The 20,357-nt window shown below is 41.1% G+C and overlaps 1 long non-coding RNA gene across 1 annotated transcript; it reads right to left on the bottom strand.

Annotated features, from left to right (window-relative positions):
• Positions 1–520: 520 nt before the first annotated feature.
• On the bottom strand, positions 521–6,282 carry LOC121493874. Its single transcript, XR_005988578.1, has 3 exons — positions 2,756–6,282; positions 2,200–2,305; positions 521–2,004 (listed from the first exon to the last, which is right to left on the bottom strand). It is a non-coding gene; the product is annotated as an uncharacterized LOC121493874 (long non-coding RNA).
• Positions 6,283–20,357: the final 14,075 nt, after the last annotated feature.

Below are 20,357 nucleotides of genomic sequence, written 5' to 3' on the forward strand. Positions count from 1 at the left end.
AGCATCTTTTCATGTGTTGTTAGTCATCTGTATGTCTTCTTTGGAAAAATGTCTATTCATGTGTTCTGACTATTTTTTAACTGAATATTTGTGTTTTGTGTTTTGAGTTTTATAATTTCTTTATATATTTTGGATACTAATCCTTAAAGGATAAATTTTTAAGAATACTATTTACGGTATCAAAAATCTGCAAGTGACAAAATCTGGAAGCAGCCTAGCAATAAATCTAAATAGATGCTTAAGATCTTTGTGGAGAATATTATAAAACTTTATCGAAGGGCATAAAGGAAGATTTACATGAAATAGAAACATATGCTAACTTCTGGATGAAAATTCAGAAATATCTAAAATTTCCCAAAATTTATCTGCAAAATTCAATGGAGTTCTAATCAATATCTCAAAAAAGTTTTCTCAAAAAACTTGATAAATTGATCCTAAAAGTCCAATGGAAGTGTAAAGAGCTAAAAAGAAAGTATTTTTGAAAAAGAAAGATTAATAAGGAGAGGAGGGCTCTCTTTACTGGATACAAAAATTTATTATAAAGTTACATGGTAATTAACACAGTGTGGTAATGTTGCAGAAATAGACACAAAAGCTCAATGGAAGAAAAGAGTATATATACAAACTTAAATGCACATTGGTTTTAAGAAATACAGGGAAAGTGGCATTCATAGTGAGGGAGGGATGGCCATTCAAGAAATGGTGTCAAAAAATTTGCTTCCTCTTGAAAGAATATAAAATGTAAAAGTATAACTAGAGTGTGACCACACACACATACACAATTTATTAAAATAAATTTCAGATAGTGTTCTAAATATTGATCATATACTCCCCAACCTAAGGAAGTGACATACTTGTAACCTACATGAAGGTTTGTAACAAGTGAAGTAAAGAAATGGGGGCAAAGAGGGTCTCAGGCTGGAGGACCAGCATATGTCCTGTTGCAGAAAGCAGCAAGGCATGGCAGAGGAGACCACTGGGATGGGAGTTTTGGGAAGGGGGGTAAATAGCCAGAGTTGAGATTTGATGTGGTGTCGGGATTACTTCAGACTATAAGCTCTTGTAGGCCATGTTATAAGTTTTGGAATCCACCCTAAGAGCAATTGAAGCCAAGAGAGTTTTCAGTGGGACAAGTCCTGATCAGACTTCTGAAAGATCTCTCTAGTTGCTGTGTGAATAATGGGTAGGAAGGGGCAGGAATTGACATGGAGAGATCACACTAGAGGTTATATCAGGTGTCAGGAGGGCTTGAATTATGGAGGTATGGTATTGTGAGAGAGACATTTTAGAAGGAGATATCTAAAATGGGAAAAGGTCTCATGAGAAAAAGTGTATTTTATTATAGTTATTTCTGTAACTTCACACAGGAAAACTGAAGCTCAAAATGCAATGAACCTTTCAAACATTGCTGAGGCTAACAAAAGTGGTCTGCTTCTTTATGTTCAGAGCTGAAGGATCAAGGAGGCACACAGGCCTGTTTCATTAAAAGAGAGTTGAGATGAAGGAGAGAATGCTAGAATCCCTGCGAGAGCTCTGTCTATATTATATATACTCTGGCCACTCCAACCTTCTAATTCAGACAGAAGACATTTTATTTGGGGGACAAAGTTAGGTATTATTGAGAATTTAATATGGTAAAATCCAATCATATTGTTGTCTTACTACTTCTAAGAAAGGGTATGGTGACCATTCTTGGGTGATGGGACAAAGCTTGTTACACTTATAAAGGCTGAGCTCTTCACAACCCCCAGAAAAACATTTTCTCTCTTGGGAGATCTCCAGTAGTCCATGATGAAGTAACAGGCAGAGGGAAGGAAGGTGGCAAAATTTAAGTCAGGGACATCGGCAGGTGTGCTGGTGAGGACTGAGCAGGAAGACAGGGTGATAGCCTGGCCCCGTAAAGGGCAGGAGCATCATGGCTAGACATTCAAGTGAAGGGTCAGAGCTGGCCAGCAACATCATGTGGGACTCAGGGCCTGGACCTCTCACCATTTTCCCGGCATCCTGTGGAGTAAAATGAGTCCCAAGAATGTTTTCTCAAACTGAGCATCCCTCTGTCCTTATCCCAGGCCTGCTGAGAGCACCATGGCTGTAGAAAATTCTGGAGCCTCTTTCTTAAGAAGGGAACTTTCCTAAGGAGGCCCCTTTTGGTAGGTTCTGAGTTTTAACGTTTCCTCTAGTAACTTTGGCATGGCTTACATTTATTATCCAGTACACCTTCTGTATTCAATCTGGAAGACTTCCATCCAGGCTCATCAAATCCTCACTTCACAGATGAGAAAGCTCAGCATTTGGCCAAAGTCACCTAGCAAGAATATGGCTTCACTGGGACTGAATTAGAATTCAGGTCTCCCGTCTCCTACTGAATAACTACATCCATCACACACTTTACACTTCAGTAAAGGTAACTTGATCTGGAAGCACAATTTATTTCTGACCCTGCTGTAAAAATGTTAACTGCTTCTGAGTTTTCATTCAACTTATGGAATCACATCATGACTGTACAATGGGAGAAACTCGGCAGGATAAATTCTTTACTTTGGGTTCCCTACTGTTTTCACATATATTACTACAACTCCCAACAGGGAATTTGAGTTTCGAGGAGCCAGTGAAATAAATCCTACAGAGTCATTACATCATGTACAACCACTGGAGGATAAACATCTACAGAATACATTATGCATCTGCCAGGTTAACAGCTTGTTTTGCAAGAGGTTTATTTCTAGCAAAAGATATAAAAGGATAAACAACTTACTTTTATTTTTGATTGAAAAAGAAGGCAATTTAAAATGTGTTAGCGATGGGCAGCCCTGGTGGCTCAGCGGTTGAGCGCGGCCTTCAGTGTGATCCTGGAGACCCGGGATTGAGTCCCACGTGGGGCTCCCTGCAGGGAGCCTGCTTCTCCCTCTGCCGGTGTCTCTGCCTCTCTCTCTCCTTGTCTCTCATGAATGAATGAATAAAATCTTAAAAAAAAAAATGTGTTAGCGAGTGTCCTTATGTACTTAGGCCTGGTCTCTTCTTGCAAAAACATCAATGTGTTACCAGTCATTTGTATCTAGGTCTGTAGTGACGTATCCCAAATGACTCTCAGGGAGTTTGGGTCTTGAGACATTTCATGAAAACATGCACAGAAAGTGACAGCCTATTCCTCCCTCTTGGAGTATCACTGCACCCACTTAGCATACTGAAGGCTTTGGAGATCCTTTCATTTAGTCGATTTGCAAGACATCCTTGGCCATGGAACCCTTGTTAAGTTTTTGCACTTAATATCCTTAGAACTCAATTTCCACAGAGCACTCTTCAGAAAGTGCTGGTTCATGATTACTTTCCAGGAGCTTAGCCCTCTGGAGGGGCATTTTGGGTCATAATGGCTCTTTGTGGGGTCCCATAAATGTAGCTCTAGCTGTGAGCCTAACACCAAGGTGAACATCAGTAGGCTCTCTTACATCACAATGCGACAGCATCTTTCAATATCTTTTTCCAATTCCTGTATATCTACATTATTCTCAGTGAATATTAACCATTAATGACAGTTGAGACCCAGACCTCAGCAGGGACATCCCTGACCCTCCAGCTCCCGCTTTGATACTGACTATGTCACCTGGGCAGAAACCTTCATATTTATTCTGTGTCAACAAGGTGTCCTTACCCCAAGTACCAGGAATTCAGTCCATGGAAGATTTGGATGCTTTACTCTTCATTCTTTTTTATCCCTCTTCATTCTCCTCTCCAACCCTTCAAAGGACATCTAATTTCTCTCTTTGTCATATGCATGCAATTTTGGAAACTACTTTGTTTTGAGCATGCCTTTTGGGAGGACTCCTCTTTTACTCTAAGCATCAAATACTTAACAAAGTGTTTCTACCAAACTGATGGAATGTTCCCCCAAGAAGAATTCCGATTACATTTTCCCATAACCTCATTATTGAAACTGAATGGATATTAAAAGAGAGGGAAGAGGCCAATAATAGTGCTTGCTCAATACATGCAAGTTCCTCTCTCCCTTCCTCTATCTTTTGGCCTAGAAGTATCAAGCATCAACTCTGGTGGCACATTACAACCATGTGACAAGCTTTTAAAATATAGACATCTGGGCTCAACTTGTAGGGGTTTTGATTTAAATAATGGAGTCCACGCATTAGTTTTTAAAGCTCCCCCCAGGCTATTCAATTGTAGGTATCCAGGTAGTGTTTCACTGATTTGGAACATGAAATCGATGAAGGCGAAAAAGGCCATCACTTACTAAATTATCAGAAAAAAGGAAACACTGAAATATTTCACAGGCCACTAATATACCTGGTCACTTGCAGCATCTATTGAGCTATCTACCTGGCATTAATAGCTCTCCAGATACAGCTTTCCTACCAGATGCTCACAAGTGTGTGACAACATAGTGATTTACCTCTGTTTTTGTCCATTGAGCTCCAATCTAGCGAGAAAGAGAAAATAAATCTAGAACATTGGAGGCACTTTCCTGATAGCTGTCATTATTATGGTTTTACAGTTAAAATTTTACAGGCTGGGATGAATATTCAACCAACTCTTATGCACCCACTGCAGGGCACTAGTGACTACCACTAGCAATATAGCTTGAAAATCCCATCCTGATGGTGGATTTTTAAGGCTACTCCTTATACCAACTATTTTAACCTGAGCTTCCTTGGAAGAACAACTTAACACAAAGGGCTTGCATATAATCCCGGAGATCATGAGTGAAGGACATGAAGAAAGTAGAAGGGACATGCGGAGAGCTAATATGAGGATTTGCTAGCAAGCAGGTTGCTACTAGGTGTGATAATTGCTTAATTCTTACCCAGTAGGAAATTGATGAGCAGAAAACTTGATTATCCATTTTGTATGGATGACTGGTCTAGAGTCTGGAAGGCGCAGGACTGGAAAACTAGGGATAGAGTCTGGGAAGAGGTACGTAGACTCACCCATAGGAGTGGGCACAAAGTATGGAGCTAATTGCCCACAGAAAACATATGCTGCAAAGGGGTATCTCAATGTCCCGAGGGCAAGGCTGATTCATCCTGGGTATATGAGGTAGTTTCTCTTGTCAGTTTGTCTCTGTGCTGGACAAAGGGCCCAGGAGCAGAGTGGTTATGTGGCAGAGACAGAGGCTTGCACAGGCTCCGTCTGACCTAGCTAATGCTACTCTTGCATGCCTAACCTGCTAGCAGCAGAGACCAAGGAGATCAGCCAACTTTTTAGGGTAGGTGGATTATAATGGACATCTTCCATTCTGACGGGGAAAAATTATCTTTACTGGAATTGATATTTAATATGAACATGAGTCTGCCATATGTAGAGTTTAATGGGCAAGATAAATCAGGGCTCAGCCTCCTCAGAGATGAAGGTCAATGTCATCTCACCAGTTCATCAACCCACACCAGTGTCCTCTTGGACAGTGAGGCAAGAGTAATTTCCTAAAGCACAATTTTGATCATGTCATTCACTTGCTTAAAACTTTTTGATGGCTGTTTATTGACCTTACCAAAAAAGTCCAAATTATTTATCTTAGTTAAGAGACTGTCTAAGATTTAACTTCTACTTCTTTCCAATCTTTATCTTTTGCCACTTCCTTCCTTACAGTCAGTTCCAACAACACTGAACTATTTTCATTTCCTTAAAATGGAGCCAGGCTTTTCTAGGCGCTGCCCCTCACCCTGAAATACCCTCTACCAGTTGATTAGTGCCTACTCAGCTACCAGATCTCAGAGGAGGCAGCAAATGTTCTTGGACATTTTCCTGGATGCTGCAAGATTGAGCTAGCATCAGTCAAGCCCACCCACACTTCTTAGCCCCTACTGTAACACTCACTATGTTGTAGTGCATATCCCTGGATCCCCTATTAGACTAGAAGCTTTCCTATACTCTCAGCAGCTAGCAAAAAATTAGGCATTTGACAAAAATATTGAAAGGATTAATAAATGACTCAAGTGTTTTTTCCTTCCTATTAAATTGTTCACTATCCTTATGATGTCATTTAAAACGAGAGCGTACTCTTTTTTTCCTCATACAGTTCTCCAAAGTACTTAAGAAGTAAATGAAAGTGCGAACAGCATGAAATTGATTGAGAACATAACCAGAAGTAAATTTTATATCATTGGGGTTAACCTCTTAGAGTCATTATGTAGGAAAAATAGGCTAAATTGCATATACGGACTAAATGCAGGTAGTCAGCAGAGAATGACATATGATTTCACTTGCTGTGGAATCTAAAAAACAAAACAAACAAAATTTTTAAGTAGGTGATATAAATACAGAGAACAAACTGATGGTTATCAGAGGGAGAAAGGGGTGGGGATGGGCTAAATGGGTGAAGGGAAATAGAGGATATAGGCTTCTAGTTATGGAATGAATAGGTCATGAGGATGAAAGGTACAGCACAGCGGATATAGTTCATGGCATTGTAATCGTGTCATATGGTGACAGATGGTAGCTATATTTGCAGTAAGAAGGTGTAATACATACACTTATTGAATCACTATGTTGTACACCTAAAATTAATGTTACATTCATTGTGTGGCAGTTATACCCCAATAAAAAATAACTTTCATAGATTCCATTTAGCATTCCCTTTTGTTTTTATTTTTAAAAATCCTGTGTTATATTTTTGTCATAATAGTGATTGTGAAGCTATCCTGCTGCCTCTTGACCATTTACCTCACTTATGGCCTTGAACTTTATGTGATATCATAATAATTAGAATGTAGACTTCATAGTGATTGACAGAGAACAACAATTCAATATGATTGTTCTCTGCTCTGCTGTCAACGTGGGGTCCTCAGGAGATAGTGACCGTTTCTTTCCCAGTAAAGTATCTGCACTGTATCAGTAACGCATACGCAAGTGTCTCCTGAAATTAGAGGAACAAAATTTCTCCTGACTCCTGACCCTAGTGAGACGCATTTCTCAATAGTGATCAATCAGGTTTACAAAGAGAGAGAGAAGGAAAAAGAAACTGCTGGAACAAAATGGAAACAGAAAGTCTATCCAGTATGGTGGTTAGAGTCACAGGCTTTAGACTCAGATATTTGAGTTCAAGTCTTGTTCTGCCTTTAGCCTCTCCAAACTTTAGCTCTTTTATGTACAATGGACCTAATCTATTTCATAGGACTGTGGTGGGGGGCATTAAGTAAAATATCTGACATAGAGTTCTCAACACATGTATACTCTTGCTGTTCTCATGGAGGATATCACTGCTGAATTCCCAAGAAACTAGGATAATAAATTAATCTGATCAAAAGAGTCTTAGGAACCAGAATATTTAGAGAGGGATGAATGGGGTTGGGGAGTGAAGAGAAGGAGGGGGTGAGACAGGGTGAGGGGAATGGGGCCATTTTCTCTAATTTTTATCAAACCACAGTTTCCAATCTGGGGTTTAGAAATCTAGGCAATCATCCCAGGAACCAGTAGCGCAGAAATGAATTGTGATAAGCTCAGCTATATTATGGAAATCATTCTCAGCGAACTGCAGGGGAGAGATAGGAGAAGATCCATGGCCAATGTGCTGCTCTTAAAGGACTTTCATAACTCACCGGGACACATGGGGATGTTTTGTGCTTTTGCCTCCTCGTAAACACATAATAAGCACAGTGACTCACTTGTCAGGCAGAAAACTTTAACTTTTATAGTAAATCATCTCGTTACTGCAAATCTGGAGTAAATTGGAGGTTAATCTTTCATTATTCATTTCAACTTTCACATGGTAAAAAAATACTGCCACATATGGAAAAGAGTCAAATGGGCTTTGGAACTTTTCCTGGTGTAAGAATTATAAAAATTCATACCCATAAATAAAACACATTAATATATTTCTTATGTTCGCATATAAATATTGAAATAATCAATATAAAATTAGTATTTCATCATTCTCCAAATCCTTTCATATCCAATTTTTCATTTGTACTGAGTAGCAGATATCATTAGATGGGCAGGGGAAATGTTATCTCCATATTAAAAATGAGGAAACTCCACCTCTGAGGGGTTATCTGGTTTGTTCAAGGTTTCATGGAGCTAGTAAATGAAGGAACAAAAACTATAACCCCAAACCAAGATGACACCTCAGTGGATGTCACAGATGCTGCTGCCACATAGGTTCACAATACCATTTACTTCAGGAGGTTTTTATTACAGATGTCTGGCAGGCAATGTTGCAGTATAGGAATTTAGACAATGGCATATGTTCTGACATCTCATGGATATTTCCCTCATTTGTCTCATGAATAGAATGTAAATATAATTGAGAAATGAAATACTTGTCTGTTCCTCTTTCAGACCCACTTTTCATCCTTCACCCAACTTTGCACTCCAGAAGCTTACCTTATGAGCTACAACAATGAGATTCCTTACCTCTGGCTTCCTGGAGGTTCATCAAATAGGGAGCTTCTGCAGAAAACCCGCAGGAGGGAGAAGAGGAAGTTTTGGGTATTTGTTCCTTACCCAGATCATATTTTCAGCCTATGTCCCTAATAAAGATCACAGCCTCAGTCTAGCCTCCTTCTGTGCCTCCAGGTTTGGGACCCTGCCCTTGCCCCTTCAGGTCCAGGCATGATGTATGAAAACTGAACACCATATACCTCTAACCATAGCTACTGCTTTAAAGTAGGAAACAAGGACAGGAGAACCAGAATCATAACTTTTGCCAAAAGTATCAGGAAAGAGACTTTCTTCACATTGGATTTTTTAAGCTAAGGATCCTAAACCTGGGGGTTCCAGGAGCCATCTTTGACATAATAGAAAAGCTAGAATACAAAATGCAGAATGGGAAGATGGTGAGAATGTGTTCCTGGAAACATGAGTTGAGCATTTATTTGAAGTAGGCCATACCTGAAATTGCCCCTGGACTTTTCTTCTCTGGACCAATAACCTTTTTTTTTTTTCTTCTCTCAGACAGTCTGATTTGTCATGGGCCTCCAGAAGAATCTGCAGTAAAGGAAAAACTCCTGACCTGGAAGACATGAAACTTACTCTAGTCTCTTTCAAGTAGAAGTTGTGGGACCTTTGGTGAATTATTTTACCTTGCTGGGCTCAGATCCCTTATCCAAAACAGAAGAAATCTGATTTAGATGTTCTTCAAATGCCGTTCTAGAGTTGAATATGGAGGAGGTGAACAGTGGCCAATCTTCCAACTCGGGTAGAATGAGGAAGTAAGTTATACTTACTTCTCATTCTCTGTTCCTGGCACTTTCAGGCTAGCAAATGGGCAGCCCTGTCCTGGATGTAATAAAAGCTATTGAAGAAAAAGACCATGCCTAGACCTGGTTAGCCACATTGATATTCTTAAGAGATAGCATCTCATCTTCCCCACTTCAATTAAATCAACCAAATACACCAAATTTTCATATCTCTCTTCAAATCTAATCAACATATCAAGTGACCAAATAAATATTCAGCACCTACTATAAGCAAGATGTGGTGCTAGGTATTGTGATTATTAGCATTCTGTTTTTATGCATATCCTCCTTAGAAGGGGCTTGAATTCATTCTCATCAAATGAATGCCAGAGAAACAGATAAGCTTTGCAGGAAAGAGGAAGGAAGTTTTGAAAAGTACTTAATCCTCCTTATTATCCACCCACCCATTCTTCTAGCACCTAATGACCAGGATATTGTTTCTGAGCTGTTGACAGTAATTCTATTTTCTGCTATTGTTTCCCAAGGGATGAAACTTCAGTTTAAGTAAGCTAGACTTATGTAAAAGTGAATGTAACAGCATAATCCCACACAATTTGCCAAACATTTGTTGCATTGTGAGGTCACATTTTTACATACTACACTTGCATGTGGGAAAGAAGCTTATTCTCGTGTCCCAGAAACTCAATTCCCACTGACGGTGGAGAAAAAACACTTAAATTCATACAAAGTATTTCAGTCTCTGCTGGCTTACATAGTCTCTTAAAGACTTAGGTAGTTATTTTTTTTGGATGAATACACAGTCAAATGCAAGACTCACGCTGCCTTAAGGAGTCTTCTTAGATGTCCATAAAATAGTGCCTTCCATGAGATGGTGCTTGGGTGGAAAGGAAAGCTTACCTGTTCTCTTTGCAGTGAAGAAAGTGGTGATGTCTACCTGGTGGTCTTAGTGCTGTCCTCCTGGTCCTCTTTGGCCTTTGAGAAGATGTCCTGCCTATTCATTTGGCATCCCCTTGTAGGAGATGCTGATCTCCAGTCAGCATGACTTATGATCTAGTGACTTAGTGGAGGTCTAGTGTTTCCCTTACCTGTGTCTTCACTAGAGCTGCAGATACTCTAGGTCTCAGTTGCCTGCTCCATCCTGCCCCAGTTCTAGGTCCACCTACAGCCTCTGCCACAGTGATCACAGTTCCCCCACAATGATCCATGTTAGGCCCACTGGTTCTCCTCCCTCTTCCTTACCCTCTTACTTCTGGGAACATGTGAGAATGCTTGAATACCTTCCATGCCTCACATGAACCGACCAATCACCACATCTATTTGTTGCGTAAGCATAGCATGCCCCATCTCTATTTTTCTGTTTCTTGCCATTTTTCCATTTTTCCATTTTGTGTTTGGAGTTTCTTGAAGGTGGTCCCCTCCCTGGGTCCCAAACAGAGTATGGAGCAAAATCCCTCTCTGCTTCTGGCTTTTCTCATTGGCCACTCTAGGTTTGACCCCAGGGATATGTCCTCTCTCTTGCTCTAGCTTTCTCCATCCCGTGACTTTCTTCTAGAATCAGAAGGTATATCTGCTTCATCTTTTTGCCCAGTGAAGCATCACAAAGTAATATTTTCTTTGGGCATCTGTTGGTTGAGCATCCACCTTCAGCTCACTCAGGTCATGACCTCAGGGTCTTGGGATTGAGCCCCGCATCAGACTCCCTGCTCAGCAGGGAGTCCGCTTCTTCCTCTCCCTTCGCCACTCCCCCCTGCTCTGGCTGTCTCTCAAATAAATAAAATAAAATCTTTAAAAAAAAAAACAACAAAGCAACATCTTCTTTCATAAAATATGACTTTTTGATACCCCTCATTTTTCCTGGGCAATAAACTGGCCTTTAATGATGGACAAGCATTGAGAGAAGGTCACTTATATGAGAATAAAAAGTGTAATCATTTTAATATCTTCTAAATATGATTCCTTTTTACATCTAGACTATACAGAACTCTGTGCTTGCTTCCAGGAAGGGAGCCAAGCATGGGCTTGGAGGCCATACAGAAACAAATAAAACATGGTTTCTGCTCTCAAATAGCTTTTGACCTAGTGGAAGGGATATAGGCAGACACCACTGGGAAAGGCGTGGCCAAGAACCACATGTAGCCTGCCCCACAGTGCCATGAGGTCGGAGAGGTAAACGGCTATCCAGCTCCCTTAATCTGGCAGCTTTCAGTATAATTGCTTCTTATCAATTCTGCGAGCTGGAGACCACAGTCAGAAACCTTATTGGTCACGGTTTTTGAGCCTTGATGATTTCTGTCTCTTAGCAACCACAGGTTAGGACTGAACTTGACAGTGGAAGGGATCCACAGATACACTCCTTGCCTGTGGGCTGTATACCAGTTGTATCCACACTGTGGAAGAGGCTGTACCTTTTTCCCGGGCAGGGGTAATTGATAAAGAAGAGCCTGGGATAAGGTTGCATTAGATTAGAGCAGGAATTCTCAAAGTATGGCCTATCCACATCAGTTACGGGGGAACTTGTTAGAAGTACCCCTACCCATTCCCACTGGATCATGGGGGTGGGAATGGGAAGCTCTGGGAATGGGGCTGTAAAGGAAAAACCTACCCAGTTTTTCCCTACAGTGTATGTCCCTTTTTTACTACTCACACAAAAGATTCTACTTCTGACACTTCAGTTCCTAGATGTGTGAGGGTTTTTCCCTTCACAACAAGCTGTTCTGCAACACCAGCTCGGGATCCCACAATTTAGCACCATTCTGATGCTTTCTACTCAGAGATAGGGTTCAATCCCACTGGTTGAGGACTCAGTTCCACATGACTTTCAACCCACTTCAGATGCCATTTTAAGTAGTAGATTCGAGTTACTCACAACTTCTGTTTGATTTGGCTACAAAGGAGGTTCCTATCATCCCTTCTTGGGTTCCACTAATTTGCTAGGGCTGCTCACAGAACTCTAGGAAACACTTACTTACATGGACCAGTTTATTAATTTATTTATTTAGAGATTTTATTTATTTATTTGAGAGAGAGAGAGAGAACCAGGCAGGGGGGGGGGGGGGGAGGGGCAAAGGGAGAGGATGAGAGAGAAGCAGACTCCTTACTGAGGGCAGAGCCTGGTGACACGTGTCTCCACCCCAGGACCCTGAGATCATGATCTGAGCCAAAGTCAGACACTTAGCTGACCGAGGCACCCAGATGCCCCTACATGGACCAGTTTATTAAAGGATATGCTAAAGGATACAGATGAACAGCCAGATGAAGAGATTCATAGGGTAAGGGCTGGGAGGTCCCAAGTGCAGGAATGCCTGTCCCCGTGAAGTTGGGGTGCATAATCCTCTCAGTGTGAATACTCTTGTTTGCCTACCTGAAAGCTCTACCTACTTAACTTTGGAGATTTTTAGGGAGGCTTCCTCAGGCAGGCACAATCAATCAATAACTCCACTTTCAACCCTTTTCTTAAGAGAATGAGGGTGGGGCTGAAAATTCTAAACTTCTAATCATGTCTTTTTACCTCCAGTGACCAGCATTGTCTACGCCCCCATCTAGGAGCCCACCCTGTCACCTCATTAAAACAAAAGACACTCCTATCACTTAGGAATTTACAAGGCTTTCAGGAGCCCTGTGTCACAGGGATGGGGTCAAAGATCAAATATCAGAACCAGAAATGCTAGTGCTTTTGTCACTCAGGAAATCCCAAGGGTTTTAGGAGCTCTGTGTCAGAAACGGGGAAGAGGCCAGCTGTGTATGTCTTTTAGGAATCACAACATTGTAGGGGCATAGCTCTCCATTTTAACAAGCCTTCCCGATGATTCTATTACATGCAGAAGTCTGAGAACCATGGCTCTAGTGTCCAAAACTGTGCAATTCAACACCTGGACCCAGGGCCTGGCAGTGTCCGCATCACCTGAGAATTTGTTAGACATGCAGCATTCATTTCAGTGTCTGCCTCAGAATTATTGAACAAAGGTCTTTTAAACTAAACTAAGATTCCCAGGTGATTCTTATAAACATTGGAGTTTGAGAACCACTGCTCTAGTGATGGGACCTATACTCAACCTGGCTTGTAAGTCACAGGTAGATAAGATTCCAGAAAAGCAGGTTTCCTTCTCTCTCTGTTCCAGCAGGCCCCCTCCAGTCAGAGCCTCGACACCTGAGAGGCAAGGCTTACACAACAACTCAGTTGTGCATACAGAAAAAGCAGCTTTATTTTTTTGTAACTAGTCTCTTCTTCCTTCTGTGTCATCAACCTGCTGGGTAGCAGGTTACAAAAAAATTATTGTGAATTAAAAATATGTCCCTTTCTTCCTACATAAAGTATCGAATTAGTTTAACTTAGCTAGTTTGGGGTAAACACTTAGTTTTCGGAGAGATTTCACATATTCTAGCTCCACCCACAATGGCTCTGGAGTGGAAGAGGTTTACAGGACCTTGTGGTGGCAGGGGTGAGGCAAGGTTAAACTGTTCACACTGCAGTCTGTGCAAATTAGAAAAAAAAAAATCCATCTTCCTTAAGACACTTTGCTTCCTGTCACGCTAATTTTGTTAGAAAACTTTGTGCCAATGCTCTGAAGCTGCCATGATACATGCACAAATCTACAATGTCTGTGAAATGAATGACGTTCCTTAGATATGGGTTTCTTGTGCGGTGCTCAACCTGCACAACTGTATGCTAATCTCTATTTTGCACCACATTGATATGCGTCAGAGTGAATATGGAGTTTCTCCCAGAGGCTTGTAGCTGTCTTTAGGGGAAGCAAGTCAGGAGCATTGACTATATTCTCCTCCACCCACTCTGGAAGTTGCTACTGCTCCTCAGGTCATGAGGTTGAACATTTGTCTCTGATGTATTTATTCTAATTTGTGTCTCCTCCCCATAGTCCACTGGGGTCAGGAGGCTAGGCTTTTCATTTTCTTGCATAACAAGAGCTTCATTTATATCATGTGTCCTCGCTTTCCTTGGCTTATCTAAGATTCCAAGTTTAAGTCACCTATTCTGGCTTTTCATATGAAATGGGAGCCGAAGGGGTTTTAAAGATTCTTTTCTTTCTCCATAATGCCCAGCTTTTGAGACTTTGCTCACCAATGACTCACAAATAATATTGACTTATTTTTTCTAGCTGAAATTTACCCTTTTCCTGAAGCATGAAAACACACTGCGTCAGTAAATGGGCCCCTCAGGGTAGCAGTATTTACTAGATTTGAAAATATATCAGAAAAGGTCTCACAAAAATTGAATTATTTTACCTTTCTCTTGTGGAACCTTACTGAAGCTTGTAAAGAAAAGCTCAAAGACACCAATGTCTTTTTTTATTTTTAGCAATTCCCTGATGTGAGAGCCTTGGTAGGCATTTTCTGAGTCCCAGATTATAGCAAGAAACAGTTTAAACAGTTATTTAGGGGGCACCTGGGTGGCTCAGTCAGTTAGACATCTGCCTTTGGCTCAGGTCACAATCCCGGAGTCCCGGATGGAGCCCAGCGTTTGGCTCCCTGTTCAATGAAGAGTCTGCTTCTCCCTCTGCCCCTCCCCCTGCCCTTCTCTTTTCCTCTTTCTCAGATAAATAAATAAAGTCTTTAAAAAATAGTTATTGGGGTAGCCTGGGTGGCTCAGTGGTTTAGCGCCGCCTTTCTGCCTGGGGTGTGATCCTGGAGACCCGGGATCCAGTCCCACGTCGGGCTCCCTGCATGGAGCCTGCTTCTCCCTCTGCCTGTGTCTCTCCCTCTCTCATGAATAAATAAATAAAATATTTTTAAAAAATTAAAAAAATAAAAAATAGTTATTTTGCTAACCTTTCACTAACAGGGGTTGCTAACTTCACCAGTTGGATGTGTCCTCACACATCCCTCTCCATCATACCTCCTCAGCCCAGCTATTCAACAGTCTTACATTATCCTCACTTCCATGTTCTTTTTTTTTTTTTTATGATAGGCACACAGTGAGAGAGAGAGAGAGGCAGAGACATAGGCAGAGGGAGAAGCAGGCTCCATGCACCAGGAGCCCGACGTGGGATTGGATCCCGGGTCTCCAGGATCCGGCCCTGGGCCAAAGGCAGGCACTAAACTGCTGCACCACCCAGGGATCCCCTCACTTCCATGTTCTAAATCCCATTTAGGACCCTTTGAGGTTTTAAAAAGGGAAACAAAAACAAAAACAAAAACACCTGACTTAGCTGATTTGAAATACAAGGAGGCTTATTTGTTTCAGGTAGCTGCAATGTGCAGAGACTCGTCACATCATGGGTCCCTGTTCCAGGGCTCTGCGATTCCCTGAATTCTTCTTTCTTCCATGTGATGTTATTTCATAACTACATGATGGCCACTGAGATTCCAGTACCTCATCTGCCAAGTACATCATCCAGAGCAAAAGCAAGAGGCTTTGTTCCAGTATTACAAGCAGGATAGGTCACATGCCCACCACTCAGCACATCATTGGTCCAGGGCATTGGGCTGCTTTGGTTGGCTTAATTCAGGTGCATGCTCTACTCAGGAAGCCAAGAACACATGGATTTTGAAGGGAATGTCAGTCAACCTGATGCATAGGCATCCTCTACTCAGCCTTGTCAATGAGTCCTGTGCCCCAGGATAGTCAGGGAGCCAGGATAGTGAGGTGCAAAGGACCATGATGACTTAAGAGAATGTCCTTGGTGATTGTTAGAGACTGGAAACCAAAGGCCCCTCCTCTATTTTCTTAGCATTATAAACTTCCCCGATTCTGGTATGAACCTGAAAGAGGAGGGCAGCCCAGGAATGACTGTGATGGAATTTCCTATAGCTTGGTGGTATCTGGGCTGGGAGTTACAATTAAATGGACTTAAAGAAAAGGCAGTGATATTTTTTTCTAGCACTGAATCAGTGAACAGACTCATGCCACTGTATAGTCTGCAATAAGATCAAGTCAATTTTTTAAAAAGATTTTATTTTTATTTATTAATGAGAGACACAGAGAGAGGCAGAGACACAGGCAGAGGGAGAAGCAGACTCCCTGCAGGGAGCTGATGTGGGACCTGATCTGGGATCATGCCCTGAGCCAAAGGCAGACACTCAACCACTGAGCCACCCAGGTGCCCCTATCTATATTTTTAAAAACACTAATAGAACCTAATAGATCTGGCACTCATGTGCAGATTTCTAAAGGCTCATAGTATACTTCTCTGTGGCATTTCTATAGAGACATTTTTTAGTCCATGATTTTAATCCTTTGATGTGATATAATTAACTGGTGAAATGAAATTAGGGTTTCCAAGTTAATTCATTTGTTAGTAAGTGTCAATAGTCTGGAGCCAAGACCAGAAATTTAACAATAATTTCAAAAAGGATTCTTTTAGAAGGATGTTGATGAGTTCAATTACATGTCCAAGAAGGATCAATGAAACACCGAGAGCTCATGTTAATATTTTTCACAGCACTGACAAGTCAAATCATCATAGAGCAAAATTTCTTGATTGTATTTGATTTGAAATTAATTGAGCACACATTTCCTAGATAACAAAATTTATATTTTTATTCTCAAGCTTACACTGAACAATATGGAGACTTCGTGAGCTCGTTTCTTTATTGGCTTGCTTTTTGAACACATAATTGCAACACCATTTGAGGAATCATAACCTATTCCCTAAATGCATAAAAATCCACTGGTGTTTCATAAAGGACTTAAGAAAATTATAGGCAGAAGAAACAGATTACAGGCCACTATATATTTAATGGTATGCAAATGCTGTTAAATTATGACTAGTATTACTGTTCTTTGGGGAGGAACAGATTCAAACAACTCAAAATAACAGATACATTTGTAGTGCTGAGAGATAACAAAAATAAATTTGAAGTTGAAAATCATACATATATTGAATTGCACCTTGAATTTCATAGACAATAATTTTATCATAGTAGACAAAATTGCAAACTTCTGATAGCTCAAAAGTTTTATGTTTCTACTTATGTTAAAGGAGGTATTTTCTTATATGGGTAAGATAACTGAATAAGAACACATTATCCATGGTATAGCCACATCCTTCAGAAATTATGCGATTATGTTCTCTTACCTGTGGACTGATCAATTTTGAGCAGCTGAAAAAAATAATACTAAAATGATACATTGAGGTTAAATCAAGTGAAATTATCTGATGATTACTGAGTTTTCCAGAAAGCAGAGAAACAAATGATGCAAACTGAATGTCAACATTTCGCCCCTTCATTTTCAATTTATAGGGGATATTTCTTGTTTCTTGGGTAGAGGAATATCACATTACTCTACTCTGCTCTTTGGGAGTGGCAGTTAGCCGGGAAGTACAAGGTTCTAAACAGAACATGATGGACACCTAGTGGCCACCGGCAAAGCATCTGTGTGATTTTTCTTGGCCAGCAACAAATGATGTAGCAAAAACAAAGATTTTTGGAGGAGGAGGAATCTAAACACCCACATGGCTTCCTTCTCCCTTACCCAAGTTTGAACCCATTTTGCCATTGTCTGCTTATTCCTGCAAACAAGGGGCATTCAGTCCATGCATCTAAATAACATGAACTTAATCACCTTGTGCTTCATCTTTAAACTGTATGAAATACCAAAGAGTAAAAGGAATGAATGGTCAATTTTTTTGTAAAGTTGAATCCAATCAGGTGTTTCTATTATGAACAAAGAACAAAACAGGACATTTCTGCTTTCTTTTAGATTAACTTCTTGTCATCCTCCCCCGTAGGTGTGTCTGCCTAGAAGATGTAAATGAAACAACCCAGTCGGAACTGGATTTTTCCAGAATAGTCCTTGGCAGCCACTTCTGGTTGAGGGAAAGAGAAAGAAGTAGGGATGGGCATGGAGGATCTCAACAATGTCCCCTCCACCACCCTGACTCCCGCTGACTGCTAATCTAGTAAACAAGAAAATGAAAACACCCACATGGTGTTTATTATTTCAGAAATTGAGGAGGTAATGTGTGTTCTAGATGGTATTAGATGTCTTACACAATAATACAAACATGTGCTGAAAGATCCCAGGAATTTTTGTTTTTTGACAGGGGGGAAGGTTGTTTGTATCTGTGAATATGCATTAATTTGTGTGTGAGTGTGTCTGTTGGAGGAATAGCCTATTGATCCATGGCAGGGTGACCCAATGGACCTAGAGAAAGAAATCTACCATCACAAAGGCCTTCTTGGGTCACGATGCTACAGTAGCTGTTGTGTTTCCATAGCAACCTGTGGATGAGTTTAGCCAGAAAAGAACAGAGGCCCCATGCATAAATGACAGAAGGATGACAGTGTGGCTGGACTAAAAGAAGCCCAGGGCAAGATAAAAGTGTTGGAAAACAGAAATGCTTACATGCCATACACCACAGGTTCTATTTTAAAATTGGTCCTGTGTGATTCAAAATAAGTAAGTCAAATTCACAAAGTCAACAGACGCAATTAGTAAATAATTGTTTACTTGATTTTAACATTACAGAATGGAACATTATGTTTTGGGGAGAATTTATGGCTTAAAGTGCAAAGGAAAATGGAATCAATGGAATTAATGAGGTTGGGGAAGCAGATTTGCTTGGGTTGCCCCTAAGGAGATGATGCTATATCATTTGATACAAACGAGGTGGTTATTTCTGATGTGTTTTCACTTCCCCTTCTCCCATGAAGCTTCTTCAGACTAGGTAGGAAAGATGGAGATTTTAAAAATCTGTATTCAGTTGCCTCACTGGCCTATCTAATATGTCTAGCTAGTTCATTAGAATAAAAAGTAGGGGTGCCTGGGTGGTGCAGTTAGTTAAGCATCTGATTCTGTTTTTTTTTTTTTTTTAACATTTTGTTTATTTATTTGAGAGAGAGAGAGAGCAAGAGGGAGCACAAGCAGTGGTGAGAGAGAAGCAGGCTCTCCATCGAGCAGAAAGCCCAATGTGGGGCTTGATCCCGACACCCCAGGATCCTTATCCCAGCCAAAGGCAGATGTTTAACCGCAGTATCTGACTCTTGATTTCAGCGCTATGAGATCAAACCACGTCAGGCTCCCTGCTCTGTATCAGGGAGCCCCTTCCCTCTGCCCCTCCTCCCAGCACATGTGCTCTTTCTCTCTCTCTCTGAAATAAACAAATTAAAAAAAAACACACAACATTCTGAAGAAGGAAATACAAATCCAGAAAATATGAACAAATTAAAAAGGAGTGTCCACCCCTCTGTTCATTGTGATGTCCACAGTGGATCTCTCCTCAGCACTGTGACCCCCAGGAGCAGGCAGGATTGAGAACGTGCCACAGAGCCAGGAACTACGAACACCCCTAACTTACCTTCACAGTTGTGTTTATCCACCACGGAAGAAGAAACCACAGTCGTGGTGTGCTGCAGCCAGCTGCCATCAGCTCATGTTGCCACATTTCTACCCCAATGTCCTGGGGACTTTTCTATCTCTTGGGTAGCTGTCCACTAATCCTGATAAAGATGAAAATAACTAATAATGAACATCTAGAAATCTCACCAACGTTTACAGTGGTTTTCACACCTACGTGTTAAAAGCTAGTATTACTGTTGCCCCTGCAGCGTATAGAAACTGAGCCTTAGGGAAAACACCAAAACTCTTTAAGGTCAGACAGTGGTGGTCAGTGGTGTTCTAGTCCAGGTTTTCTGTGAACCAAGTCCCAGGGGATAATAGCTACAGGGTCTTTCTCCTTCCAGATATACTTTCAGTTTAATGGAGGACTGTAGTTAGGAGCTTAAAAAGTTTTTCAAAACTGAAGGATTAACTTTCCAATGTCAAGACTGTAGAAAATTTTAGATCATATCTAGAGTGCTTTGTCCTAAAATTATGAGAGCATCCCGCCACTGGGGATTCTCTGAGGCCGGCCCTGCGCAGTCAGGATGGTGAGGCTGCTCGAAGATTTTGGAGGTCTGGTTCATTTTTTTTTTTTAATTTTTATTTATTTATGATAGTCACAGAGAGAGAGAGAGAGGCAGAGACACAGGCAGAGGGAGAAGCAGGCTCCATGCACCGGGAACCCGACGTGGGATTCAATCCCGGGTCTCCAGGATCGCGCCCTGGGCCAAAGGCAGGCGCCAAACCGCTGTGCCACCCAGGGATCCCGGTCTGGTTCATTTTTAACTTATCCTACAGCATTCTGAACGAATGAGTCTGTTGTTAATCACTGGAAGGACATTGTTATTAAGGGTGCCATGAATTTGTATTTGCTGCATCTCTGTATATAACCAACTGAGGCAAACTGCCTAACCAGTTCTTTGTAACAGATGAGC

The sequence above is a fragment of the Vulpes lagopus genome, chromosome 6 (genome assembly GCF_018345385.1).
Source record: "Vulpes lagopus strain Blue_001 chromosome 6, ASM1834538v1, whole genome shotgun sequence".
NCBI lineage: Eukaryota > Metazoa > Chordata > Mammalia > Carnivora > Canidae > Vulpes > Vulpes lagopus.